Source organism: Schistocerca cancellata, chromosome 6 (genome assembly GCF_023864275.1).
Source record: "Schistocerca cancellata isolate TAMUIC-IGC-003103 chromosome 6, iqSchCanc2.1, whole genome shotgun sequence".
Lineage (NCBI taxonomy): Eukaryota > Metazoa > Arthropoda > Insecta > Orthoptera > Acrididae > Schistocerca > Schistocerca cancellata.
The window spans coordinates 297,180,787-297,201,109 of record NC_064631.1 but is presented as its reverse complement, the minus strand read 5'-3'; positions in this window follow the sequence as shown (position 1 = coordinate 297,201,109).

Below are 20,323 nucleotides of genomic sequence, written 5' to 3'. Positions count from 1 at the left end.
GAAACTGAAATTAAAATAGGAAGAGAGGGAGCGTGAAAACCCAAGCCACAAGTAAATCTGAGTAAATAATAGTACACACATAAACAAATGTAAAAATAATAAAAGATGCCATTTTTTAAGTTTTGAAAAAATTCCATAACTTTTCAGGAATAAGTAATATATAAAATGTAGTGCACTAAACTAAGAGCACTTAGATTTAGTAGTTTGGTTATTTTGGTCCTGTAAGTATTGTACTTCTTAGTCCGTATCATCACACCTATACAGGATGGTCCATTTACCGTGACTGGACCAAATATCTCATGAAATAAGTGTCAAACGAAAAAACTACAAAAAACGAAACTTGTCTAGCTTGAAGGGGCAAAGCAGATGGCGCTATGGTTGGCCCACTAGATGGCACTGCCATAGGTCAAAGGGATATCAGCTGATCATAGGAAAGTCCATTCAGAGTGGCTTTAAGAAACAATTTCTGAATGAGGCGAAAGACTGCACTTCCTACTGTTGACAAAAAGTAATGGAGTTTCACAGTGCCTAATACTTTGTGAGCAATGATGTGGGCTTCATACTGTTGAAAACACTCAAGCCACTCCTCTTCCTTTTCATTAAACTGGCGAACATTTGTGACTATTACAGCACCATCTATCACAAAGCGAAAAGAGTGGCCCAACTTAAACATTCATATTTCTTTATGTACTACACGAATATGTAATAAAAAATGGGGGTTCATATTTAAAAAAATGCAGTTGATATCATTTGACCTATAGCAGCACCATCTAGCCAGCCAACCATAGTGCCATCTGGTTTCCCCCTTCAAGCTAGATGAGTTTCGTTCTTTTTAGTTTTTTGGTTTGGTGCTTTTTTCGTGAGATATTTGGCCTGGTCACTAGCAATGGACCACCCTGTATATATAAAGTTTGTGTCACTGTCATCACCAGCTGTTTTATCATCCACTGCTGTATAAAGGCATTATCTAGATATTTCCATGGCTTATGATGTTCAACCGTAGCATCCATGTTCTTACATATTTTCTGATATCATCTACCTACCTTCCATTAAGATGTCATTTTTAGTCTCTCCTCATCTCTTACACCTGAGTAAAGCACTTCCTTGGTTCATCTTTTATGCATTTGCCTGACTGCATGTTCCATACATCTTCATTTCATTTTCATTACAATCATAATTACACCTTTCATCCATAAATATACCTTTATCTCCATCTGTTACATGATGCATTTTTTCATTCTCTTGTCTCTTCCAGTTTTCACATTAAAAGTCAATATTTTCCACCACTAATCAAAACTGATAATGTACACTGACCATAAAATCTTCTTTTTGAAAACCTAATTTAGAAAACCTGTAGTGCAATACTGTGGATGAGATACAGGATGTATAATAACACAACCAGAATCTGAATGAGCACACTTTTTATTTTTGCTAAGGTGGTGCAAGCAGAATACATATCTGTGTACTCAGAAGCCATGAAGTTAATTGCTAGTTAAAGTCATTTGAGCAGGGTATCAGTTGGCCACCATTATTTTCTTTGTTGTTATGGAGTACCCCACAACCCTATCTATACCAAAAGCTACCTAAGTTGTTTTTACTCTTTCATTTACTTCTTTTGCCATCTATTCAGTCATTGTTTACAACTGACTCAAAAGAAATTGGATCAAATGTTTTTATAACTTAACTGTTAATCTGTACCATTTCCTTTTCACTGTGCTAATTATAGGTTGTGGAACACATTGTTTGCAAAATGCAGAAACAATTTCAGTAGTGAACCAAGCAAAAAAGGCTGACAAGTTTGGAAACACCGTACTTCCTCTGTGCGTGGATAGCAGGCTACTTGGTGAATGCCATGAAGCAAATGTAGCATAGTTTTCCTGTAATGTGCCACACATTGTCAACATGAACCAGGAAGTCTCCCAAACAGTTGCTGGTTGTGACATCTGTTCTCACCACAGTCACCTTCTGAAGTTTGTTCCTGTAAACAATGAACTTTGACATTTTTTTCTCTAACCATTGGCCAAACTCAAAATAATGGAAGAATAATTCTTGTCTGCACATTATTCGTACTGTACGCTACATATGAGGTATTGTTTGTACTGTAGGCTACATATCAGATGCCACCCAAAATGTCCAATGATATCACTGCAAAAATCATAAAACTTACCTTACATATTAGTTTCCATTGTCACCTTCAAAGTAGCACCACACACTTGTACCCACCACTTCTAACAATTTTCCCATTGTTGAAACCAGTGATGACAAAGCCTGTGGCTGAGTTGTGTTTGAAATTCCTTGCAATTTGGCTTCAATCTCTTCTATCAAGCTTAAACTCCATACTTTCAACTTCAGTTCCATTTTCAGGAAGAGGAAGAAATTACAAGGAGCTAGATTGGGCAATTTAGGTGAAGGGGCACAGTTCTCATGTTGTTTTTTGACAGTAATTCCCTGAGAATGAGTGAGGCGCATGCATGTGCACTGTCATGATGCAGCAACCAGTCTTTGTTCTCCCATTTCTCAGACAGTTTACATTTAACACTATCTCTGTCTCCCCAAAACATCACAGTGGAGCTTTCTTGTGACACTCTGACCGCATGGAAGAAACTCCTTATGGATAATTCCATGAATATGAAAAAAAAATCACTAGCACTGACTCGGTGTTGGTGCAAACTTAGTGAGATTTTTTGGGCTGTAGAGAGGACAATGTCTTCCACTGCAAAGATAGCTGTTTCATTTCAGGGTTATAACCATACACCTGTGATTCATTGTTATGACGTAAAGTCAGTGCCGGCATGTCAGTTGTGAATCACAGAGAAGAGAAGGCTGTGAGAAGAGGTCAGCCAATCGCACCTCCAGGGCGACAACACAACAGTGACCCCTATGTGAGGATGACATAAGTGCTGCACCTGACAGGTGGCAGCCCACTTTGATAGAAGCTTCAACATCACCCACTTTGTTAGCAGATGCAATGTAACCTCTTCATTAGCAACCTCAACATAGCACAGTTAGAGATCAGCAGTCACTGCAGTTCAGTTGACAGACCTTTGTTAGTTGTGGTCACTAGGACAAGAAGTGTTGCTTGGGTCTGTCTATTCTGAATAAGACTGATTATTTTGTATGTCATCCTTTGTTTATGACACATTTGTGTAATTGCATTTGTGGATGATCATGTGTAAAGGACTACAAGAAGAGTAAGATCAAAGTTAAGTATATGTACTTGTCTTGTTGTAATAAAACTCATTGATATGAGTTGTTTGACTGTTTATCTAGCAAACTGAGTATGCAGGATTTCTAGACACAACGACATGGTGAATGTTGATATAGGAGCAAAAACATAGTGACAACCTATTAATGCTTTGAACCCAGAGCCACCAACTGCCACAGATTGTCTCTGTTTTGTTTTGTTGTGGGCTTTTGCATTTTGCTGGTGCTTTAATTCTACCTCGTCTTTTCTTTGCACGGGTGTGTTTACCTGTTTTATCAGTGTCCCTTATAATGTTTTTTTCTATTCAGAGTTTTGTGGTGGGCATTGCAGAAATTTTCTTTGCTTCTGTGCTTATTTTTATTGCTTGCATTGTCTATTTATTGCATTTGCCTATTCCCCTCTCCAACGCCCAGCTCAGGCACCTCAGCTGCAAGTGATTGATGCAGTGCAGCTAACACAGATGTTTCAGTTCGACACAGCAGATTGCAACCCTTCTAAATACAAAACAGAAGTTACTCGCCGACCAAGCAACAAATGCAGTGAGACCACCCAAACAACATGCAACAATTGCAGATCAGAGTGCCATACTGCCTTTTCGCCAGTTTAATGAAAAGGAAGAGGAGTGGCTTGAGTGTTTTCAACAGTATGAAGCCCACATCATTGCTCACAAAGTATCAGGCACTGTCAAACTCCATTACTTTTTGTCAACAGTAGGAAGTGCAGTCTTTCGCCTCATTCAGAAATTGTTTCTTAAAGCCACTCTGAATGGACTTTCCTATGATCAGCTTGTAGGATCTCTAACTAACTATTATGACCAACAAATGAATGTGGTGGCAGCTAGGTACCAATTCTTTCACTGCAAGAAAAGGTCAGAACCATCTTCTCATGAGTGAGCAACAGATTTGCAGGGTATGATGAGGAAATGCAAATTCAAATGTGCTTGTAGTGCTTTATATTCTGATATTATGTTGCGTGATGTGATTGTGTACAGTGTAACCTTAGAGAACAGATTTTGAAACAGTCAGATCCATCACTTCATCACATAGTGCAAACTCTAGATCAGCATGATTCAGGTGCCATAGCAGCTGATAAATTTGAGCAGCTACCAATTTGTCGAGTTGAGTCATCCCGGACTCACCACTGGCCCAGTAGGCAGTAACAGCATGCATGTGCCAAGCTATGTAAACACGTCTCTAAACAGGTGGCTACATCAGTGGATAGAATTAAGTCATGACTTTGGTGCTATTCATGGCACAAATGCCAAGATTGCCTGTGCAGACAAGCACAGTGTTGCACTTATCATGTACAGTCCATATGTTCGCAATGGAACAAACATAAGAATTGTGCCCATTCACTAAAATCTGGTTACAGGGCCCAAGTAATCAATGCAATGTATTTGAAGCCTGCTGCAAGCATTAGTAAAACTAGCAAGCAAACAGTTTCTTCAGTGCTATGTCAGTCCAACAAACTCTTTGTTCATTTGCTTCTTAGTGGAAAATGTGTGAAATTTCAGTTGGACATGGGTGCCTCTGTTACGTTGCTGAATTGTAACACATATGAACTGTTAAGGTCCCCATGCCTGTCTAAAACTAGCATGCACTTGATGGCTTATAATGGACAAGACATTCCCACTCTCAGAAAATGTACTTTGCCTGCCATGTATCACTCACATATGTGAACTGTGACTTTCACTGTGCTACAATCACACAATTGTTAGAACATATTTGGCATCGATTCGTTTGATTTGTTTGGCTTTCAAATTCAGGACAAAGTGTTGTCAGTGACTGCATTCAGCACCAAAGACAATGTATCTAGCTTGCTGAGAGAATTCCCTGAACTCTTTTCAAAGGTTTAGGCAAGGCTAACAGTTTTGTTTCACATACTACTGTGAAAGACAAAGCTCAGCCCAAAATTTTGCTGGGCCAGAACTGTTCCCATTGCATTACGGGACAATGTGGCTGCTGAACTTAAAGAATTACAAAATAGTGGAGCTATTGCACCCATACAAACTAGTCAGCGGCCAAGTCCACTGGGTTTGCTGCCCAAACCTCCAGGTCGCATTCACCTCTGTGCTGACTTTAAGTCTACAGTCAACCCACAAACTGTGATTGATACTTATCCAATGCCATGCCCAGAGAATCTTGTGGACAGATTAGGTGCTGGTTGCTACTTTTCAAAAATTGATTTGCATGATGCATATCTTCAAATACCACTAAATAAATGATCTCAAACTATGTGTGTTGTGAACACTCATTTGCACTTGTTTAAATATTTGCATTTGCCTTTTGTAAGTGCTTCCACACCCACCATTTTCCAATGATGTTTGGAACAGCTGACTGCTCAAATACCAAACTATTCAAACTATTTAGTTGATATTGTTGTAGCCAACCGTACACCTGAAGAACACATTGAAAATTTGTGTGCTTTGTTTTGTCTGTTATCTAATGCAGGAGCAAAGTGTAGACTGGACAAGCATGTTTATTTTCAAACCTGAGTTGCAGTATCTTTGTCATGTCATAAACAGTCAAGGTGTACATCCTCTTCAGTCACATTTGTTAGCCATACATGACCTGCCAGTTCCTTGCAATGTCACAGAATTGCAGTCAATCTTAAAGAGAATGAACTATTATATTCGGTTCACACCAAATACTGCACAAATTGCAGCACCAATGCACTGCTTGCATTGCAAAAATGTCCCGTTTGCTTGGACAGATGAGTGGCAAGAAGTTTTTCAAAAACTTAAGGATGCACTGCTCAGTGATCAATGCTTGGTTCACTTTGATCCTGACAAACCAGTTGTGTTGCAAGTTGATGCTTCCTCTTATGGAATCGGTGCAGTGCTTTTGCACAGACTTGGTGATAAAGACAGGCCTATTGCTTTTGCACAAAACGTGTTGTCCAAAGCTCAGTGCAACTATTCACAAATAGAGAAACAGGCATTGGCTATTGTGTATGGTGTCACCAAATTCTACCACTATTTGTATGGCAGAAAATTCTACTTAGTAATGGATCACAAGCCATTGCAGTCCTTGTTTTATCCAATGAAACTGGCTCCTGTATGAACTGATGAAACTGGCTCCTGTATGAACTGACCAAAATTTGCAACAATGGTCTTTGTTGTTGTCTTAATAACAGTACAAGATTGTGTATAGTCCAACAGCTCAACATTGTAATGTAGATGCACTTTCATGTCTTCTGATTGGCCTTGATACAGACTTTGATGCTCCTGCTGCATCTTGTTGTCACATTGATGCTCATGATTATGAATTGCTTCTATCTTTTCCTCTGAACTATATGAAAATTGCACATGCCATGGAAGCTGATTCAAATTTTAATGTTCTGCTAAAATACATCTGCACATCTTGGCCTCGCTCATTGCATAGCATAAAGTACTCTGTAGTGTGTCGATACTTTGCACATCGGCATAGTCTCACTTAACAGCAACATGTGATTATTGTTCAAATTAACAGTGGACAGTCGTGTGTTGACACCCAAAGCTTTGCAAAAAGAAGTGTTGCAGTTACTTCACCAAGGACACTGTGGGATTGTTTGTATGAAACAGATAGCGCTTCGACACTGTTCTTGACAGGGTATGCCATACATGCTTCCGCAAGGGAGGTAATGACAGTGGCACGTAAAGTGGCCTCCGCCACACACCATTGGGTGGCTTGCGGAGTATAAATGTAGATGTAGATGTAGATGTATGGACACCCAAACAGAACAGATGATGTCAGAGTGTCATGCATGTGAGGAAAATCCACCCGCTCCACCACAAAAATTCTCTGCTTGGCCTAAGTTGCAATTGCCATGGCAATGTGTGCACACAGGCTTTGTGGGACCTTTTTGGAACATCCATTGGTTGATTGTGGTAGACTCTTATAGCAAGTTTTCTTTTGCTGTGCCAATGAACTCGACAATGTCACATAGCCCTCTATTTTTTGCCTTAAAGGTTTGCCTGAAGTCATAGTGTCAGACATTGCACCTCATTTAACGTCAAATAAATTTGAAACATTCTGTGAATGCAGTGGCATACAGCATCTAATTAGTGCACCATTCCATTCTTAGTCAAATAGTGAAGCGGAACGTTTTGTCAGAACCTCCAGGCAGCAGATAACCAAACTTCACACCGCACACACCAGGGATCAAGCATTGCAACTGTTTCTCGCCTCCTATTGTTTGCATCCATGAATTGGAACATCACCGGCAGAACTGCTCCACGGCCACTGCCATCAGACACTGCTCCACCCTCATCATCATCCAGCACTGAAGAAGGTCACAAGAATCGCTTTGTGTCACATGATATTGTCTTTTTCAGGTTTTTTAGTGGCAGCAGACGGTGGGCGTTAGGCGAGATTGGCCGTCGACTTGGTGCACGCACGTATCTCATTTCACGCCCAATCAAATTCGCCACTGTCATGTGCACACTGGTCCTTGTATATCTCTTTCCCCTGGATTCACAGACCCCGAAGACAGTGTGGCCACAGCAGCTGCCAGAGGGTTTCACCACGACTCTGTGGGACAACGCCACGGAGATAGTACCTTCGCGTCACCCATCTCCTCTCGTCTTACCAATAAAGCTGAATACACCCATACTGCAGTGGCTGATGCCTTCTACATCTTGGTATGGGCCTCAGGAGGTGGACATGTACCTTTCTGGGCATGCATTTTATGGGGGACGTTTCCACCAGAGCGACGTCCGGATGGAGGGTTATGACTGGAAGTCTGACAATCCCTGCAACCACAGCTTTTGGTCCGTCAGAGCGTCCATGATCCTGTCCAAACCCCCCCCCCCCCCCCCCCCTCTTTGTCGTGCTCCATATACATATACGCTGATAGTCAGTTGCTTTTGGGAGAAGGAATGTTACGGCATAAAGTCAAGTCCCGGCATGGCAGTCGAGAACAAGAGAGAAGGCTGTGAGAAGAGGTCAGCCACTCACACACTGACCAACCTCCCTCCAGGATGACAATGCAACAGCAGTGGCTCCTAGGTGAAATCGACATAAGCGCCCATGCCCGACTGGTGGCAGCCGTCTTCGATTCAAGCTTCAACGTTACCCACTTCGTTAGCTGATGCATTGTAGCTTCTTCATTAGCAATCTCCACATAGCACAGTTATTGATCAACAGTCACTGCAGTTCAGTTGACAGACCTTTGTTAGTAGTGGTCACTAGGACCAAAAGTGTTACTTGTCTTTCTCTATTCTAAAGGAGACTTACTATTTTGTATGTCACCCTTTGTTTGTGACACATCTGTGTAATTGCACTTGTGGATGATCATGTAGAAAGGACTAAAAGAAGTCTCAGATCAAAGTGAAGTACTTGTACTTATCTTGTCATAATAAAGCACATTAATATGAGTTTTTTTTAATACCTAGAAAACTGAGTATGCAGGATTCCTGAAAGAGATGATCTCATTGCTGGGCTCTCAAAAGGCAAGGAACAAATTTCACTGCAGTTCATCTCATATTCAATAAATTAGCTAGAATGCACTGATATAACATGTGAAATTCCACTGTATGCAATGGATTGTCTACCTTCTGTTGTCATGGATTACTTCATGTACTTTCACTACTGCTTCTGAAGCTGTGCTTCCTGATGGTCAGCCCAAGTGATTTTCATTCTACACACTCTACCAACCATCTTTAAAGTGCTTAAACCACTCACATGTTCTTGCTTCACACAAAGCTTGCTCACAAAGGCTCCCTTAGTATGTGGTGGGTTCCAGCAGCAGTTCTGCGGAGCTTGCAACAAAACTTAATAAAAGCTGTCTGTTCTTTCAAGTCATTCACATAGAAAATTACATGCACAGTAGAACACAGTGTTCAGAAATTGGCAATTATGTTCACATCGATGCACTCAGCACAGTGTCATTTGATTGACTGGCTGTTGAAAGACGCAATTAGAGACACCTAGAAACAGATGTTTGTATTGCTGATTGTTTGGGTGCAGTGTTCAAAGTCTCAAAAATTTTGGGTAGCACCTCAGATACATTCAAACTGAAAAGCCACTCTCTATATTTTGCAGTTTCCTCTTATACATAGAATCAATGACTTATTTTTCATTTGTCTGTTAACACAGTTTGTTTTGTTGAACTGAATCAAAAACATTCTCAAAATGTAAGATTACCTGGCCAAGTAATTTGGCATTCTTTTACTTTTTTCACAACTTCCAAATGATTCAGTGTGTTCCCCCTGCTCTTAATGCTGGTTTACTCCTTCTCCTGATTCTCCTATATGATTATTGATAACTTCATGAAAATCTTGTAGATTACCAAGAGAAGTCTGACAGTCTATACTTTTTTCATATCTTATCTCTAAGACAATAATACAACATTATTCCAATTGTATTCCACTTCAGATATTCTGCTAATGATTTTGCCTGTTGGTTTTGCACTATTTTGCTTCTGGCTTTCATCCTAGCTATGGAAATACCATCACCTCCAGGAATTTTTCCTTTATTCGTACCCCAAATTATTCTAGACACCTCATTTGGTATTGCTTTTGGCATGCCATTATTTGAATTATGAACTATCTACAAGGTCTGTTAAAAAAAATTTGGAACATTCGTAATTTCACACCAATGGTGTGTTGGAGCGAAATGAGGTTAGCATCCCTGCACATTCCTGTGTTTAACATGTAACTGACAATAGTTTCCTAAGAGCTCTCAGGTTTTCAAATCTCATCAGATGCAGTTGCCAGCAATCAGTATTTCCTTGTCATCCTGTGCAGTAATTCTCCCCTGGTCCATGGTTCTGGGTGACTTTCCCAAAATCCACCCCTTTTCCCAGACCTGTCCAGTCCTTTTCTTTCACCACTCTTCCTTCCCCTTCAACCCTTCTGCCTGAAGGAGGAGCTGCTGTCTCCAACAGCTTGCCTAATTATGGCCTTCTTTTATGAGTATGTTCTGCCACCGCTTGGTGAGTAGATTTTTTATCCATCCAATTAAATTATATTGTCAAAAATTGACTATTTTCGTTGTTATATTCCACAGTTCTGCAATTTATTGTCTCTAAATAATTGTAGTAGAAGCAGTTAGATTAGTAAGGATCACGTAACTGTCTGTATAACGAACTTTGTATATGAGGGTAATCCCAAAAGTAAGGTCTCCTATTTTTTATAAAGTACATAGACCTATTTATTTCTACAATGGTTTAATTCAGTTTACAGCTTGAACATTGAACTATTTTTTGACATAATCACCATTTCTGTTGATGCATTTTTGTAGACGCTGTGGCAATTTTTATATGCCCATGTCACACCAGCTCGCCGCCACGCTGTTCAGAAAGCTATGAACCTCTTCTTTCACCTTGTCGTTGGAGCTGAATCGCTATCCAGCCAAATGTTCTTTTAACCTAGGGAACAGGTGATAGTCACTGGGCACCAAGGACTGTAGGGTGGGTGGGTGATTATATTTCACTGAAACTGTTGCAGGAGAGCAACAGTTTGCTGAGCGATGTGTGGGTGAGCGTTGTCATGGAGAATGTGTATGCCCTTGCTCAACATTCCTCTTCTCCAGTTCTAAATTGCCTGTTTGAGTGTTTTCAGAGTCTCACAGTACCTGTCAGCATTAACTGTGGTCCCAGCGATTCAGCTCTGATGACGAGGTAAGAGAAGAGGTTCATAACTTTCTGAACAGCATGGCAGTGAGCTGGTATGACATGGGCTTTCAAAAACTGCCATAGCTTCTACAAAAATGCAATGGCAGAAATGGTGATTAAGTCGAAAAAGAGGTAAATGTTCAAGCTGTAAACTGATGTAAACCATTGTAGAAATAAACAGATCTATGTACTTATAAAAAAATACAAGACCTTAACTTTTGGGATTACCGTCGTAGTATCACTTAGGTAATAAAAGTAGCTGGGCATGCTGCATGGCCAGAAGACACTACCCCTAGTTCCTCCAATCCACTATTCTTTCTCCTGGTCCAAAATATGACAGTACAGGATGCTGCACGTTGGAGAGGCCTCCAAGAATACTACCTGTTGTACACTGATCTTCCAGAGCTCCAAGAGTTTGGCAGCACACATTAATGTTATTTAGTGATCTGTCAATATTTGTGACACATTTAGTGCCAGGTGTAGCAGACATTGATTCACCACATTGTCTGCAGTGTGGGTTGGTGAGAAGCCTATCTGTATTTGTCCTCCCATAAACTGATCCATCCAGATGGTTGTCTTATGGGTTACTATCAGTTGCAAAATCTATGTGGATATTACTTATATGTCTTATTGTGGTTATGTAAATTCCAGTTCTTCTGGAAGTGATTTTTATTATTTGCAACAAATACTGTTAATTATTAAATATAAAGCGAATTGAGCATAACTGTTCAAATCATCTTTATCAAATTAGCTTCTGCAAGATGTGCAGTTATCTCCTTTATATAATATTCTTACTCCTCAGTTTTTCTGATTAAACTTTTTATATACTTTAGCAGCATTGTCCCAGAAGATAATCCAATAAGGCAATAAGATGTGGAGTGAGCAAAATAAGATAGCAGACTTTCCTTCAAATCAACACAGTGGGAGGTGTTTCCAATTACCAATTACATTGAAAAGAGCTTTCTCATTAGTTTATCTACACACTACCTCCAATCTAACATGTTATTCAGTTTGATGACTATTCACCTTAAAACACAGTCTTTTAATTAGTGTATGTCTATTAACTTGTATTTATGATTCTTGAAGACTAATTTTGCTTCTTTGGAATTGCATATGTGAGCCTTTGTGAGAGCAATACTTCAACTGTTTCCTGTGAATCAATTGTAGGCTTCCCCTGAAATAATTTGGACTGTGCCCAGAATGGTTGCATTTCAACTTTTGATGAGTATGTTTGTCTCGTCACAAAAATTATTATTGTATTATAATTCAGCAGACTATAATTTACTATAGTAATTCCATTTGCATCATGCATAGGAAATAGAATGTGTTGCTATACTATTTACTATGTGCCAACAACTAAGAACAGTAAGCATAGCAGATAGTGCAACATTGTAGCTTGTGTACACTATTTTAGAAAGAATACTGCAATTAGAAATTTCACCAAACAATGAACATGCATTGTGATTCATTCACCATTTTGGAATAAGCAATCAAACTTGCAAACATCCAACATGAAATTTGTACAATTTATTGATGAAACATTATGAATGACAGTGCTGAGAGCAATAATTCAATCTGTTTGCATAGACAGCATGGTGTGTATGGTAATGTAAGTGGTGAATCACCATTGTTAATCACAGACAAACTTCCACAAAATTGTTTCTTACTAATACAGAAAAACTGTGGCCATTGTCTGATTGGGCTACAGGAAGTCTTGTGGTTGTCGGGTACCCAAATTTTTTTCTGATGACCATGTGATCTAATGAATGGCTTCACTTCTCATAGGCTATGGCACACAGAAGAAAGTAATCATCATCTCAAGTTCTTTGTTGCACTTTATGATATATGAACTCCATAAGTGAATGGAGAGAGAAAATAGCAATCCATTGGGGGAACTCCCACTACATTACCATGGAAACACGAGAAATGCTTCAAAGGACGATGTCACAACCACCTCTACTTTATAGGCAAATTACACAGTCATCTAAGGCTCTGAAATTTGGTATGGGATATTAATTCTGGGCAAAAACCAGAAAAAATTAGATTTCCTGTCCATTTATATTTTATAAGTTTGCCTCTTGAACAGAATAATGTAAAAGCATTATTCCTGTAGCTATACATGCACCAACCACATGTGGTGCCCACTTTGCTATGATGTATAACAGTCAACAGTTTCCTACAATTGGCTCACTGATATGACAATTAATAAACTTATTTTCTGTGCCATATATATATATAATGCAACACATTTTTACACAAAGAAAATAACAGTGTGTTAATGGAATGTAAGAAGACAAACTGTTCTCTTCCTTTGTGCCATACCTATCTCACCATTTATTGTTCAAGAGAAAAATGCAAAATGCACAGATTTAACTTTCCTGTGATTCTATTGCAAATATAAAGATCCAGATGTGTGATTTATGATTTCATTCAGTTGTGAAAGGTATATGGCGATGCCAGCAAATTTCTGCAGTCTACTAAAGTACATCAGTATTTAGGTATTTTCACAGATTTCTCTCTTACAATTTTAACAGAGTGATATGAATTGCCTTTAAGTATATGCAGGACTAAAATCCAGTTATTTGTGAACATAGCAGGATTACTTACATTTGAAGAAGTGCTGATCATCATACGAAAGTCCAACAATAGACATTAAGAAGGCTTAAAATTTTGGCTGCAAGGGTACTTCACATTTCACATAGTAAATTATTATTATTACAGCCAGTCTTCTGTTTTTAAGCAGATATAAGCTATTCATAAAATCAGCTCAAATTCAATATTTTCTAGTCACTTTGAAAGGAATGAAAAATTATTAGGATAACAAACATTAATAAAGAGACAGCTTGCACTGCATTTTATACATGTGGTTACATCACACATGCAGGTAGCCTACATGCAAAGAAAGCAGAAATTTATGGTAAGTTTGCAAACAAAACTTTCATCTGAATCCATTGGATTACATATCCATGTGTTTTACTTTGGAATTCATACAGAAACTCACCACATGCCAAATCACGTAGAGATACAGACCCTAAAAGAATCAGATAGTAGTATTAGATCACTCTTGTCAAAATCAATCACCAGAATTGACACACAAATTGACATTAGTGGCATAGGTGCAGAATTAGATGTGTTGGGAATGTAACTGCTGTGCTCTCACATAAAAGCAGAAAGCAATCAATTTTTTTTTTCTTTAGTGCTCATAATTCTAAAACCTTGTTAATTTGCTACTAGGGTGAAGCTTCTCCAGTTTAAACTTACCTGTGGATCTTACAAATTCTTAATAAAGCCATTACCCACAGATTATAATTGTAGTTACCCATTTACACATGGAATCAGTGTTATTTAGAGTTGTTCCTTTTGAGTGACTGGAATAAGACACTGTGATGTGGGGGAGGGGGCGAGGTAGAGGGATGGGGAGGAAGCAAATACAATTAATCACCTAAGGAGGTGAAATACCTAGAGCTGGCTTTGATTATAATCACTGTCTCCTGGAATAGAAAAGTTGTAGCAGCATTTCAATTTATGGAACAGCACACACCACTTGTTCCCACAATGCCATGAAAAACTGCGAACTCTTGTAGGTTTAATTGATTCATTCATTGACACATCATGTTCCATAAATCCCTTCATGAATGAGAGTTCTCAGACATGTGGAACAAGTCATGTTATACATTAACAGCAGAAGAAACCACAACCAGCAGTTCCTGTAAAGTATACTAACAACAAATTGTGACTGGTTCTAATCTACTGTAATTGATAATATCATAACTACTTCTAGATTACTTTAGGCAAAAATCAAACAATGGAAAATCCAGAATGGAATGTAACAATACCAGAGAAGGAAAGTTGCTACTCACCATATAGCGGAGATGCTGAGCTGCGATAGGCACAATAAAACGATTCACATAATCATAGCTTTCGGCCATTAAGGCCTTTGTCAGCAGTAGACACACATACACACACGCACACACACACACACACTCATGCAAATGCAACTTGCACACACATCTGCAGTCTCAGAGGGCTGAAACTACATAATGGTGAGTGTGTGAATCTTTTTATTGTGCCTATCGTGACTCAGCATCTCCGCTATATGGTGAGTAGCAACTTTCCTTCTCTGGTATTGTTACATTCTAGATTACTTTATGTATGTTAAGAGAAATGCAACTACAGCACTCCTCCTCCTCTACTACTGAGCTGCTGGTTTTATGTAATACTTTAAACAAAGTTTTTTTGTAACTGCCTATCATGTGTTTATATATGGGCAAAGTGAGGATCTATGGTATCTAATACAAATATTAGTTACATAGAATTTATATACCTGGGTCTAATTATCCTGAATTTCAAATGATAACTTCCTTGTCATTCTCTGCATGTCACTGATTCTGCTTCCATTTATAGCATCATAAAAATGAGCAGATACACCGTGGAGTGGCCTACAATTGATCAAAATATATATCTCTGATAGACAACTTAGCAAAAACAATGTCACAAAGATGAGTAATACCTGTCAGATCCTGATATATGTGTAAATGATTTGGCAAATAATTTGATGACAGCAGATACAGTAATGTTTCCCAATGATAAAAGCATTTTTATTGTGGGATGCACTATGGATGATCTACAGCAGAGAGTCTCTAAGGCAACAAATGGGGCAAGGAAAAGATTTAGGGATGATGCTTTGGTTGTAAATATGAAAACAAAGTACCCTATGGATGAATTTCAGTTAAAAGCAACATAAGGGATGAATTAGGTAACTACACTATTGCACATGCCACGTATACAAAATTTCTGTGCATATGGATGGGTAGGCACTTGAGATGGTAAAACTATCCAGAATGTTTGAATTAAAAACTAAGTAAATGTTGTTATGTGCAAAGAATGCTTTCAGACTATTGCAGCAATGAATTTCTGTTGTGTCCCTATTATTCACGCATGAAGAGATTGCTTAAATATGATGTGTTCTTCTGGGGAAAATTAAGTGTGGAGAAAAAAATTGAACTTCAAAAAAGGGCAATTAGAATTAAAAGGAGTTTCTCACAAAGAGCCACACAAGGACAGCATTAAAGAATTATAATGAAATTTCATGGCTTATAGATTTTAATGAAAGTATGTGCTTTCTGAAATCTCACCAAGAATTTTCAGTGCTGACCAACCAGGTTCATAGCTACAAAATAAGAAACAGAAAAGATTTTCGCAGACAGCCACACAAAAGTCCTTTGCTTTACTTAACCAACCCAAAATATTTTTTGAGCATTGCCTGTTACAATAAATAAAATTAAAGAATTTTGCCAACTTAAAGTACAACTCAAACATTTTTTATAAAAGAAAATAATCAATTTTTCACAATATAACGTAATTGGTTAGATAAAAAAATTTACTCATCAAGTGGTGGCAGGAGAACACACAAACACACACATACACACACACACACACACACACACACACACACACACACACACACACACACACATATACGGAGAGAGAGAGAGAGAGAGAGAAATGTTTTATGTGTGCAAGCTTTCAGAGCCATTGGCTTATTCTTTAGGCAGAAGGGTTGAAGGGGAAGGAAGAGGGGTCAAGGAAAAGGACTGTAGAGGTTTAGGAAAAGGAGTAGAATTAGGAAAAGTCATCCAGAACCCCAGGTCAGGGGAGAATTGACAGATGGGTGAGAAAGAAAAACTTATTGTTGAGCACTGTACTGGATGAGATTTGAAAACCTGAGAGCTTAAAGGTGGAAGTCAGGGTAATGTGCAAGACAGAGATTACTGCTAAAACATAATGCATGACTTAATAAGAGTGAAAAGCTAAGTGCATTGTATGTAACAGAGGTGGGAGGGCGATGGTGGAAACTAGACAGGTCAGAAAATGCAAGATGTAGAAAACTAAAATGGAGAGAAGAAAGAAGCAGTTACTGTGAAGAAGTGCTGAGGTGAAAGAAATTAATGTAAATTAAGGCCAGGTGGGAGGTGAAAACCAAGGACATGTTATAGCGCTAGTTACCACCAGCGGAGTTCTGAGAAACTGGCGTCTGGGGGAAGAATCCAGATGCCACATGTCGTGAAAGGGGCACTGAGATCATGACTGTCTTTAGTAGAGCATGCTCTGCAAAGGGATATTGTGTCTTGCTGGTATACACCCCCTGGCTATTTCCTTTCATCCTAACAGATTAATTGGTGGTAGTCATGCCAGTGTAAAAGGCCAAACAGTGTTTACATAAGAGCTGGTATGTGATATGTTGTTTCACAGATGGCCCTTCCTCTGATAGTATATTTTTTGCCAGTCACAGAGCTCGTGTAGGTGGTGGAATGAGGGTGCATAGGACAGCTTTGCAGTGGGGTTGGTCGCAGGGATAGGAGCCATAAGGTCGGGAACGAGGGTGCATAGGACAGCTTTGCAGTGGGGTTGGTCACAGGGATAGGAGCCATAAGGTCGGAAAATGGGTGCAGAAGGAGCATAGGATCTAAGAAGGATATTACTGACATTGGGAGGGCGATGAAAAGCTATTCTAGGTTTGGTGGGCAAAATCTCAGACACAGTGGAACTCATTTTAGGGCATTTTTAAACGTTGTGGCCTTATTGAAGTAGCTGATTAATACATTCTCAAGACCATGGTAATACTGAGTGACAGGTGATATGCTCTGGAGCTGTTTTTTGGAAAGATCAGCAGTACCAGGATTGGATATGATGTTCTGGAAAATCTGCTTTTCAACTAGGCAGGTGGGATAACTATGTCCAGTGAAGGCTGAGGTGAGAATGGTGGTCTATTGCTGCAAAGAGCCTGCATCCAAATAAATACACCAGCTTTTCATACACTGTATTAGCAATGTAAATGTGTAGCTTTTTTGTGTCCCATATTCTTGCCACCCCCTGTAAATGCTAACTTGTTGGATCTGTGGCTTTCATTGTAGGGTTTTCTTCTTTTTTCATCATGCAGGTATGAGTGTCCACAGAAATCTACTAGACAGGTGGAGGGTGGCAGGAGGAAGGGGAGGGGGCAAGGCTCTAAAATCATGACTTTTGATGTAAATGAGTTGGTCAGTTTTGAGACATGTCACGCCACAAGAACTAAATTTTATATGTGACACAAAAAACTTATTACATTCCGAGAATTGATGGTTCTCACTCAGTATTTGCTATACTTTCGGATTAAAGACAGCCATTTGCCAAAAAGCCAAAGCATTGAGTCATCAATAGGCACAAACAAAAAAGAAAGAAAACTTGCTATCTTTGGAGTACTGCTAATCCTTTTGTGAGCTATAGTAAAATGCTCACAGCATGCATGTGCATAATCCAAAAGTATTTACATTCGATGAGAACTTTCTTACAACATTGATATTTTTAAAGGTAAATTACTTTGTTGCTTAAAACCAAAAATCGGATATAAGTTACACAGCAACAGCTAAAGCCACAGCACTGTCTCCCTGCTATTAGCCATGTAGTGCTACATTTGACTACTTAAGTTTAGCAGAATCAAAGGAAGTTATCTCTAGAAGTGTATGATAATTTTGAAATGAATAAAAACTCTACTTTAGGTTCTAGGGGAAGGTGGAGAAGGAGAGGGGAAGAGTCTGTGTATAGGAACAAACATTACCAGTAGAACATAGCTCACTTCCTCAATTAAGCCCTTCTGCTGAAAATTCTTTTCTTTCTTTGGCACCTTTTTGAGTTGCGAATGCTGTCACATGACATGTAGAATTAACTGCAAAATCAATGCTACACTGTACTGAAAAATTGTCTTGAACATCTATCAAACTAAAGTTTGATTCTAATTTCCATTTGATTTTGTTTTAAACTATTAAATGTAAAATTACAGGGTAGTTTCACAAAAATTAAATGCATATTCATTGTTGGTGAAAAATAGTTTGGTGAATTCCAAATAAGCACAGAAACAATATAAATGAATATATATAACATTTCTAAAAGTCAAGGCTCAGCAAATTAATTTTTATTTTAAGAAAAAACAAAGACAGGTAGTATCAGCTTGAATAGGTTTTACAATATTTGATAATGTGCATATTCAGTCCACACTTTCTTCACCTGTAATAGCTGTCAAATCATTTTTTTGAAATCACGATTAAAACAAACTGTTCCGCACATGTTGTTTGAGACTTGTCCGATGTAATAACTGTTTCAGTGGCTCATGGGCATCACATCAGATAATGTTGTGGAAGCTGCACAATAATTCAGTGAGACAGCTGCTCATCATTTTCATGCGCTTGCTGATGTGTTACTGCAGTGGCTTGCCAGTATATGTGCTGGCTCTCTAGAAAAGTGCAGGTACCAAGGGGTGGGGCCATAAGGTCATTGTATATGAATCATAGAGAATGTCAACATCCAATGCCCCCTGCCAAAAAAATGTGCCACTGTCTTCATATGCATGATGCAGGGAATGTGTGACCAAAAATTGGGGGCCCAGTGCATGCACGGGCAGTGTGCTGCTGCACAATTTACGTATCTGGACTCTGAATCCGCAGCTGTGTTGACTTGTACTTCGAACTGTGAGTACTGGTTCACAGGTGTTGCTACAATGAAATCCTGTGTGTCTATTAATCAGATCATTTCTTAAACATATTTTTACTGCTTCTTTAATGATAGAGTCCCAGTAAGTGGAGGCAGATGAAATGATCTTTGTCTCTCCATAGTTCATGTTATGTCCCATACCAAGACAGTGGCTACCCAATCTGGTGTGACATATATGGTCAGTACATCTATCTTAAACAGTGCGGCCAATGTATAATTTCCCGTGCTGGCATGGGACTTTATATATCCCTGCTCCCCTTAGACCTAGGTTGTCTTTAACAGAGTCTAGTGTTATTTGCACTCACACTGAAGGGCAGAAGACACTTTTTATTTTATGTTTCTTGAATGCAACCAAAATAGGATAGAAAAACCACCATTGTAGAGTTCTCAATTTCTTCTGGCATGCAGGTTGAAATGTATTTCATATCTGCTTATCAGAGTACCTGTTTTATACAAACACAGAGTGAAGAGGGCCAAGCTCTGCTGATGAGGTCCCTGGATCTGTGGTAAATCTAGCTCTATGAATGAGATCTATAATGCACAGCTGCATTGAGATGGGTTATAGCAGTTCATAGCGTGTAGATATAGATCAGTGTGAGTTGGTTTACAGAACACACTGTGACCCAAAAAAACATCTTTTCTGCAGACCAAGATATCTACAAATGGGAGGTCACCTTTTTTCCCCACTTCCATGGCAAAGCAAATGTGCAAATGGAGAGTTAAGATGGTCAAGAAACGCAGCAAGCCTTGCTGCCCTATGTGGCCATACTTCAAAGGTGTCATCTACATATATCCAGAAACATTTAAGCTTAAAAACTACTGACCAAAATGCTTTTCCATCAAAGTCTTGCATATGAATGTTAGCTACTGTGGGAGACAAAGGGCTACCCATATCATCATCATCAGTTTCCTCAAAATATTATTCATTAAATAAAAAGTACGTCAAGGTAAGAACATGTTCAAAAATAATTTAATATCCCCTACTCCAGCTTAGCT